At 37.8% G+C, this 8,263-nt stretch overlaps 1 pseudogene; it reads right to left on the bottom strand.

Annotated features, from left to right (window-relative positions):
* Positions 1-865: 865 nt before the first annotated feature.
* Positions 866-7,834, bottom strand: LOC125188928 (annotated as a pseudogene).
* Between the last annotated feature and the right edge of the window lie 429 nt (positions 7,835-8,263).

Genomic DNA, 8,263 nt, shown 5'->3' with positions numbered 1-8,263 from the left:
AACATTTTAAGTCATGCGTTCATTTGTCTATTGCTGCGTTTTATACGCCTCACATTTTGTCTATTTTGTTGTGTTGTGTATTTCATGCGTCATTAAATGTCTCGTTTTATTCTTTAAGTCTGTATCCAGTCAAAGTGGAACATTTAAACATGGACGAGATGAATTTTTTAATTGCACACAGAATCTATCTCTCAGTTCACTTCTCTCATCTCTGGCAATATTCAGCCCTACAACGTGTATTTTACTGCCATGCATTGATAAGTTCATCAAACCACTTTAAATTGTACTCCCTTCGTCCCAAGATATTAGACAATTTTCTTTTCTGCTCTCGTTTTAAAAAAATATTATAAAATAATTAGAGTGAAGAGAGAGTAAAATAAGATAGTCAATTATGTAGAGGAGAGTCTTCTCTCCATAATTCTTTTTCTTATTTTATTTTTTCTCCACTTCAATTATTTTATATTATTTTTTAAAAACGAGTGCAAATCCTCTATGCAATTCTCTCTCTTACTTTACACTCTCTCCACTTTAACTATTTTATATTATTTTTTCAAAACGAGTGCGAAAAAGAAAGGGTATCAATTCAAAAAATTGAGTGTGTTTCAATTTCAAATTGACAGACTAAATTTGAAAAGTTCCAATTTTGACATTGCACTGTAAATACACACACACAAATATACTCACTATAAGTATAATGTTAATAGAATAGTTCATGTCTTTCAGTAGGAAATTGAAGTGGATCTTTTATCCATTTTATTATTCCAATCATGTTCACATCAACCAAGCAAAGTGCTGTTGACAAAAGGAAGTAAGATTTTATCTATTACACGTACATATGGGAAAGAAGAGATACAGAAAAAAAAAATGAAAAAAAAACAAAATTTTGTTGAAAATCATTGGAGTCCATTTACATGATGTGTATAGCCGACGTGGTACAACCAACCATTAATATACAGAAAATGAATTCTGGGAAGAATAGAAAATTCCTTCTCTAGTTAAGTAGAACAATTATCCCTATCAACCTTGATTACTCTTGTATTATACGAACCACAAAAACCACACTTGTGATACAGCCAATGAAACGGTGCCGTTCCTTTCCTATCGCAGTCATTGCACAAGATGTCCTGCAGATCAAACACTCGTGTCTCGGATACATCGTGCAAAAGATCATGGAGAGAGAGAGAGAGAGAGACTCACATGACACCCATCTCTATATTCTTCGGGGAGCACCTCCGATGCCATTAGAGCATCGAGCATTCCAAAGTAAACCTGATGGAAGAGGCTTATCAGTAAATAGGAAACCAAGCATACATCATACATATATATATAGTTCATACAAACTGCATACTACACCAATGTCTGCATTCTATATAAATAAAAGAAAACACGTGGCACGGACACGCATACAGTTCTACTTCGATGTCAGGTGAGTGGTCTAACATAACTTGATACATTGACCCGGAGCAAATACATGGTGGTGTGTTTTGGAGTTATTACTGCACGTCTATGCGACTGTCTTAAAAAGAACGACTAGTGAAAGTACGAGGACAAAGTGGCAGTATTAAAACGGCACACTATATAGTCATGGCCATCAGCCTCGAAGTCTCATGATGAGCGCATAGAAAAGTTGGGTGCATTTCGTGGGTGATTGGTCATTACATACAATATATAATTAGCCTAAACTGAATTTTCACGAATAGCATAAGCAAATAATTGCTTTAAATACGATAAGTTTGTCCTCACCGACATGTCTCCCATCGACTTGCTGCAGATAGGACAGCTGTAGTGTGTACAAGCATACGCCTGGTGTGAATGAGAGTAAGAGATGAGTAGAGGTTTTAATTTCAGTTGTTTTTCGACAAGAAAAATCGAAACCAGGAAACTAAATCAAGGAACAGACCTGGAAACAAGCAGAATGCATGTAATGACCACATGGAAGAGCCCTGACAGCCGTACTTGATGTGATCAAAAAATCGCAGCATATCAGTTGCTTTCAAGACCCTTCTCTCTGCATTTGTGTTCCTTCCCAGGGCAACAATTGCATGTCATGCAATGAAAAAAATCTATACCAAGACCTTTTCCAACACAGCACAAATTGCAGGATGGACAATGATAGACATCCCTGAAAAGCAAAACCAGCAAAACTCGTTAACTTGCCGAAGCAAGTTGTTATATCATTACAATGTTACAAATAGATTTTTCATTTATCATACACCTGGAGAAATGGAGACAATTGTGAACAAACCCTATCCACATTTAATGGACTGATATGATCCTTTGAATTCCAGCTAGCATGTAAAAACTAGAACTATACTATTATATAACAGACTACAAGAAGGAAACTAAAACTAATCAAAGCTCACAGTTCATCATCGAAGAACTTGCAGCTGCTGCAATAGTACTTTGCCAATGAAAGCCCGTTACAAGAAGGTTTCATGCAACCTGGTCCAACCGCCTCTATTTGTAAGCAATTCATGCACAACATCTCTGATGTTGCCTTCCTGCATATATATTAAATGCAAAGAATTACCTTTCAAGTGTAGAAACTCAATGCATAAACAATCTAGTCTGTTCTTTAGAAGGTACCTATCCATTGAATGGTCGCTGACTTCATCATGGCAGAACCTCCTTGCAACCAGCTTTCCGCAACAAGCAGCACGCAGCTTACAGTTTCTTCTGTAATGCTCGCATCCGAAGATTTGTTTTTCAGGATCACGATATGACGGGGTTCGTCCAAGTAAATCTTTATCATCAACTTCACTAGTTGTTGATTGTGAGAACTTCTGCTGATAAGCTATCCATTTACTAAATGAAAAGTTACAGTGATCTAAGTAAGTTAATGGCCTAAGTTAACCAACCAAAATGACAAAACTTCCAACAAAAATCCAAAACATTCAGATGCTAGTAAGATGGCGGCACCTGGTGATAAGGTTTTGAAGGAGATATGCTTTTCTTCTTAGATCCAGGGTTGGATCATGGGAGGCTTTATGCATCTCTGATTCAAGCTCATTTTGGTTCATCCAGAAAATATCTTTCCACCCAGGCTTAAATGTATGATCACTTTGGTCCACAGATTGATGGGTATCAATTTCTGAAAAACAAGTACACATAATACTTTAATAAAGTGTAATCCTAGCAAATTGGTTGCATACTCCTAGTAGCAAACACAATCATAAACCACAAGTATTGTTGCTTAAGAGTATTCCTCCTATTTGTAAGGGTGAAAAGACCAGAGTGAAGATCCCAATCCTCCCACCCCCAACTCAAAGACAAAAAGATGAAGCAAACAAATACAATCATTAACTTAGTATGTAAAATTAAAACAGTAACTGAGTATTTTCAAGAAATAACTTGTGGGATGTTATTTTCTGATGTGGATGCCTGTGCTGATGATGCTGCAAGGGTCCCTCCCCACCATTCATCAAGCCATTCACTGAACATAGTGTTCTTAGTTGCATTCTTCCATGTGTTCATTTTGTTTTTCTCTTCCTGTGTAAGAGCAGATGTTACCCAAGGCAGCATTGACTGAAGCACCTCAGCTCCTGTTGTTCCAATAATGCGGCCAACAAGCTTATCTTGTTCGTCAACAGAAAAATGTCGGTCAAACAATGGCCAAAGTTCAACCTCTTCACGCAGAACATGATGATCCAATGTTACTTTAATGGATTTGCACATGCCGTGAATCTTTGTAGCCAGCTCATTGTACATTATAAAATGATCAATACAACTCAAAGAAACCAATAAACTTTCGCTCAAAATGCCACTAGCAGCTTTTGTACTCAAATTCTCGTGAAGTTGGGAGAGCTCTGCCAGTGCAGATGAGATATCCTCACACAATTCTTCTTCCCGTTGTGGTCCAACGTGTAAGAATGGCTAACATTGTGAAAAGCTTCCTTTGATTCCAAGGCAGGAAAGACAATATCATCCTCTGCATTACTATGTGCTCTATACAAGCCCCATAGAAGACAAAATCTACCAGTAAACTGTCTCAGGGAAGTTTCATCACAATCACCTAGTTTTCAAGATTCAATCTAGAAATTCCAAATCTTTCCGGATTGCTTTGTGAAATTTAAAAATATTATCAATTGGCCTTGAATGGCCTCTTATACTGGAACTATTATCTGTTTCCCAGTTAAAAAGACTAGAGTTGAGAGAAGGAGCACTTGGACCAAAGGATAATGAGCGTAGAGATTTCACAGTAGCTCCAGAACTCATTCCTAGACTATTGCCATTCACTCCTAGGCCAGGATCACAACAAGACTGATTAGAAGCTTTTGGAGATTCTGTCTTTGAAACAGTGCAAATATTATTTTCAACTGAACACACTAAATTTGCCTGATCAATTGACTTCTCACATGTTTGGCCACAAGTTGTAGTGGAAGAACTTGTACAGGCACAGTTACGACAAGATCTGCCAGAATGCTCTTGTGTTTCTCCAGTCTCCTTGGCAAGATAACAACCAATTGCACTAGAAGTCAAACAGATTTTCCTAGGATAACCCTTGCATGCCCAGCCAGTATACAATGTAACCAAAGCAGTGTCAGATGCTGGAGCTGCACAATAACATCATTTGCTTAGAAGAAATAAAAAGCATCAAGTGTTGGAAATGAAATAAACTGATGAAAAGTTCAAAGTGTTAAGAAGGACTTCAAGGTGTACCTGCCATGTGCATGTTACAAAGAAAGCATCGAGCTTCCTCTTCACTAAATGAACCAACCAACCATGGTAAGACAGACTCAATCAATCTGAGTGGCATCACACATAAGCTCTGGTAAAGAAGTTTGCGCTGTCGCTCACGGCTGAAATTCTTCCTTGCAAGTGGAAGTACCTGCAATCTAACTCATTGAGACATCCAGAAGCACTGAAATGAAGTATCATTAACATTTGAATGTATGAAACCAGTCTTTTATGAATGATAGCCAGCCTCTTCATCAATGCATTTTATGCACACTTTTTTATAGAATTAATGATTAGCACTCTTTCTTGATAAGATAAATGACCTTTATGCAAATGTATACAAGTACATGATGAAATATAAAACAGAAACAACCGAGCATAAATCACATACCAGTTTTTCCTCATTCAGAAAATGCTTCTTTATCATCTCCATTATGTGATCAGCCTGTGAGCATAGTTCAGAATAAAATTCAACACATGAGTTAGCTCCAGCACTTTCAATACTTTCTATTAAGCATCGAAATTTTTCAAATTCACTTTCTTCTGCTGCATGCTCCTCGACAAATGACATTTCTACAGCAGGGAATATAACTTTGTCCTCAGCAATGCTGCAGCAAATGCAAATAAATTTAACTCGCCATTCAATAAAGGAACAATGTCCAGGGAAGTACCCAAAAAATCATTAGGACTGCATAAATCTAGTCTAAATGAGAGGGAATTTAGTACCTGTGGAAAATACAGACTTCAGCTATAAATTGAAGCCTTCTGTTGAAGGCAGATAGATCAGAAAAATCTCCAGTGAACTTTATACTTCGAGCTGCTTCAGCGATATCAATTAATTCCTTCTGGATAGCTTTATGCCAATGCAATATATCATCCACTGGATGGTATTGCGAAGACCTGATAACACTACAGTCAGATGGCAGAGGATCTCTATTTTCAGTCGAAGGGGATGTATGAGAGCTACTGGAGAGCCTGGGATCATCCTCAGAACGTTTACGCTTGTTGCAAACACTTACCCCATCCATCCAATTAAAAATAATCTTGAATGGCATAAAGAGAAGTTAGGAAACGAAGACTAGAAAGTCATTTCGCTTTGTGTTTCTAACCAAACTATCTAACCTGTTGAAGCAGTCTTTCATCTGGAATGATTCTGTGCAAGCATTTTCGCATATCCAGCCTTTCATCTGGTGAAATTGATGACGAAAGCCATGGCAGGAATTCTGCCATCATATTTACAGGAATGCTACACAAGAACTGCCAAACTAATGATGCCTGCTCCTCAAATGAGAACTTTTCTCTAAGTAAGGGGAATACCTGCCAAATGGAAAACAACTCTGTAATGCATCAGGTTAAGATGATGAAAACATTGCCTGAATTTTAATCCCAGGCATATCAGAAGTACACATGCATCTTTTTCTACTCTTAAGTACAGTATATCATTTGTAGCCCAGGATGAAATGGTTCTGGCCAAGTATAAATATCTTGGTATTGGACTGGTGTATATGATATGGCAGTAACAACCTAGCTGAATTCAATTTCTCATTTTTATTGCACGCAGAAAAATAGCTTAGGATAAGCAGATTCTGTGAAGAAGCGTAGCCTATCTTTAAGTATAAAATGATAACTGGAGATCTAGCTCCATAATATTCAACAAATGGAATGGACAACTTACACCTGACATGCAGCAGTAATGCAAATGAGCTATTTCTGATCCAGCAAAGCACCAAAGCAACAATGTGCAGTCATATGGATATATTTTTTACTATCTAATATTATCTGTATATTTCTTTGTGATAAGCATGATTTTCTGTCGTCGTCAGACAAGGAAAAGGGGGTGCGGAAAAAAGAAAAAAAAGGATGACCAAAACTGAACCTGCTCCTCTTCCTTAGACATGTGCTGACTAATTGATGTTTGAAGTGCTCCTGTACAAGATGCCAACTCTCTTTTGTAGCTTTCCTCATTCTCCATATCATTCCCTAACAATGTAAACAACTGATCAAAAAGCACACTTTCACCCTCATGTTCGAGAGAATAAGTCCGTGCCACATTCTTCACACGGATGTCAAGGGCGGGAAATATAACCTGTCATTAATATATGAAAGACTTTTTAGTCGTTAGGTTGCATACTCCAAACAGTTGTATGAGCAATCAAGGATAATATCAGTAACCAAACTTTGATCATTGCAACTACTGTTGACGAAACCAAACAGAAACTAAACATTGATTCACTGAATATGTCCGATACCACAGTTTCCTGAAGAAACGTAGTTAATCAACTTATTTTCCTGAGCCATGAGATATTGTGGCACATAATGAAAGTATGTGAAACTTCAACAAGCATATTGCACCACTCTAAAGAGGCATGTTCACAATTTTGTGCTAGCAGATACTTTTCCACCTTGCATTTAAACAACAAAATTTCTTAAAATAGAAATCAGCAATCACAATTAAAAAGCTAGGTGAGGAAGAGCAGATACCCATGATTCAAAATTCCAGAAACTAGACCTATTAATTACTCCACTAAAACGGAAAAAAGTAACACTAAATCAAAATACACTCTCCAATAAGAATAAAATTAATTAATTAAACAAAAAAATAGGCAGGTGCCTAAATTCCAGATATTTTCATCCGAAACGCTTTATACAGCTGAGTTATACTCATACCAACCAAATGCACAACACGATCAACTAAAATCAACATAATAATCATCCAATTCGGAGACGCAGTAAACATCAACGCAGAAAAAATAAATTCAGCGCATACCTCGTCCTCGGCATTGCAATGGTGCTTGTAAATCGACCTTAAAAAATGACACTTCTTCATCAATTGCTTGATGTCTCCGCCGCTTCCGTTAGTCGCCAAAGCCAGGGCAGTCCGGTGAAGGCCGTCCAGCTCTGCTCGAATAGCCTTGTGGAAGAAGAGGAAGATCCTGATCGGAGACGACAGCCGCAGCGTGGCCGCCGTCCGGCCGGTCTGATCCACCGGCGCGGCCGCCATCACCGAAACGCCGCCGTTCTGTATCTCCGGCGTCGCCATCTGTTCATAAAAAAAACAAAAGGGGTCCCTTTTATTTAGGAATTTTCTCACAGCTTGGTTAAGTTTTTTCTCTCTCTATAGAAATTCTGTTTTTAATAATTCTTCTATATTTCTTATTTTACCTGAACATAAAATTAGAGAAGCGTGGGATCAATTTAAATGGATAGAGGGGGAGGCAATCAGTGGTTGGACACGTGGCGATGGATATTCAAGGGATGGTGACGTGGCGGTAGTGGGACACGTCAGCGGAAGTGATGTGAGCCGCGGTGATGCATGGCACGTGAGGGGCAATGGCTGATTGTGTGCGATGAGTGAGTTGCGATTCTCTCTTTTTCATTATGAAAGTTGCGATTTTAATGAATTCTTGAAAGTTGCGATCCCTTTCTCACTCGGATGGATTCATCTTCTTTCGACATGTTTAATAACAAAAATATCTTTTTCTTTTATGTTATTTCGTGGTTCATATAGTGAGTTAGAAAATAAGATAATTTTTTAAAATTTTGAATCAAATTAGGATATTGAAAGAAGATATATTTTGTGGAGACT

The sequence above is a fragment of the Salvia hispanica genome, chromosome 5 (genome assembly GCF_023119035.1).
Source record: "Salvia hispanica cultivar TCC Black 2014 chromosome 5, UniMelb_Shisp_WGS_1.0, whole genome shotgun sequence".
Lineage (NCBI taxonomy): Eukaryota > Viridiplantae > Streptophyta > Magnoliopsida > Lamiales > Lamiaceae > Salvia > Salvia hispanica.
The sequence above is the reverse complement of the archived record's forward strand: the minus strand, read 5'-3'. Positions and strand labels throughout refer to the sequence as shown.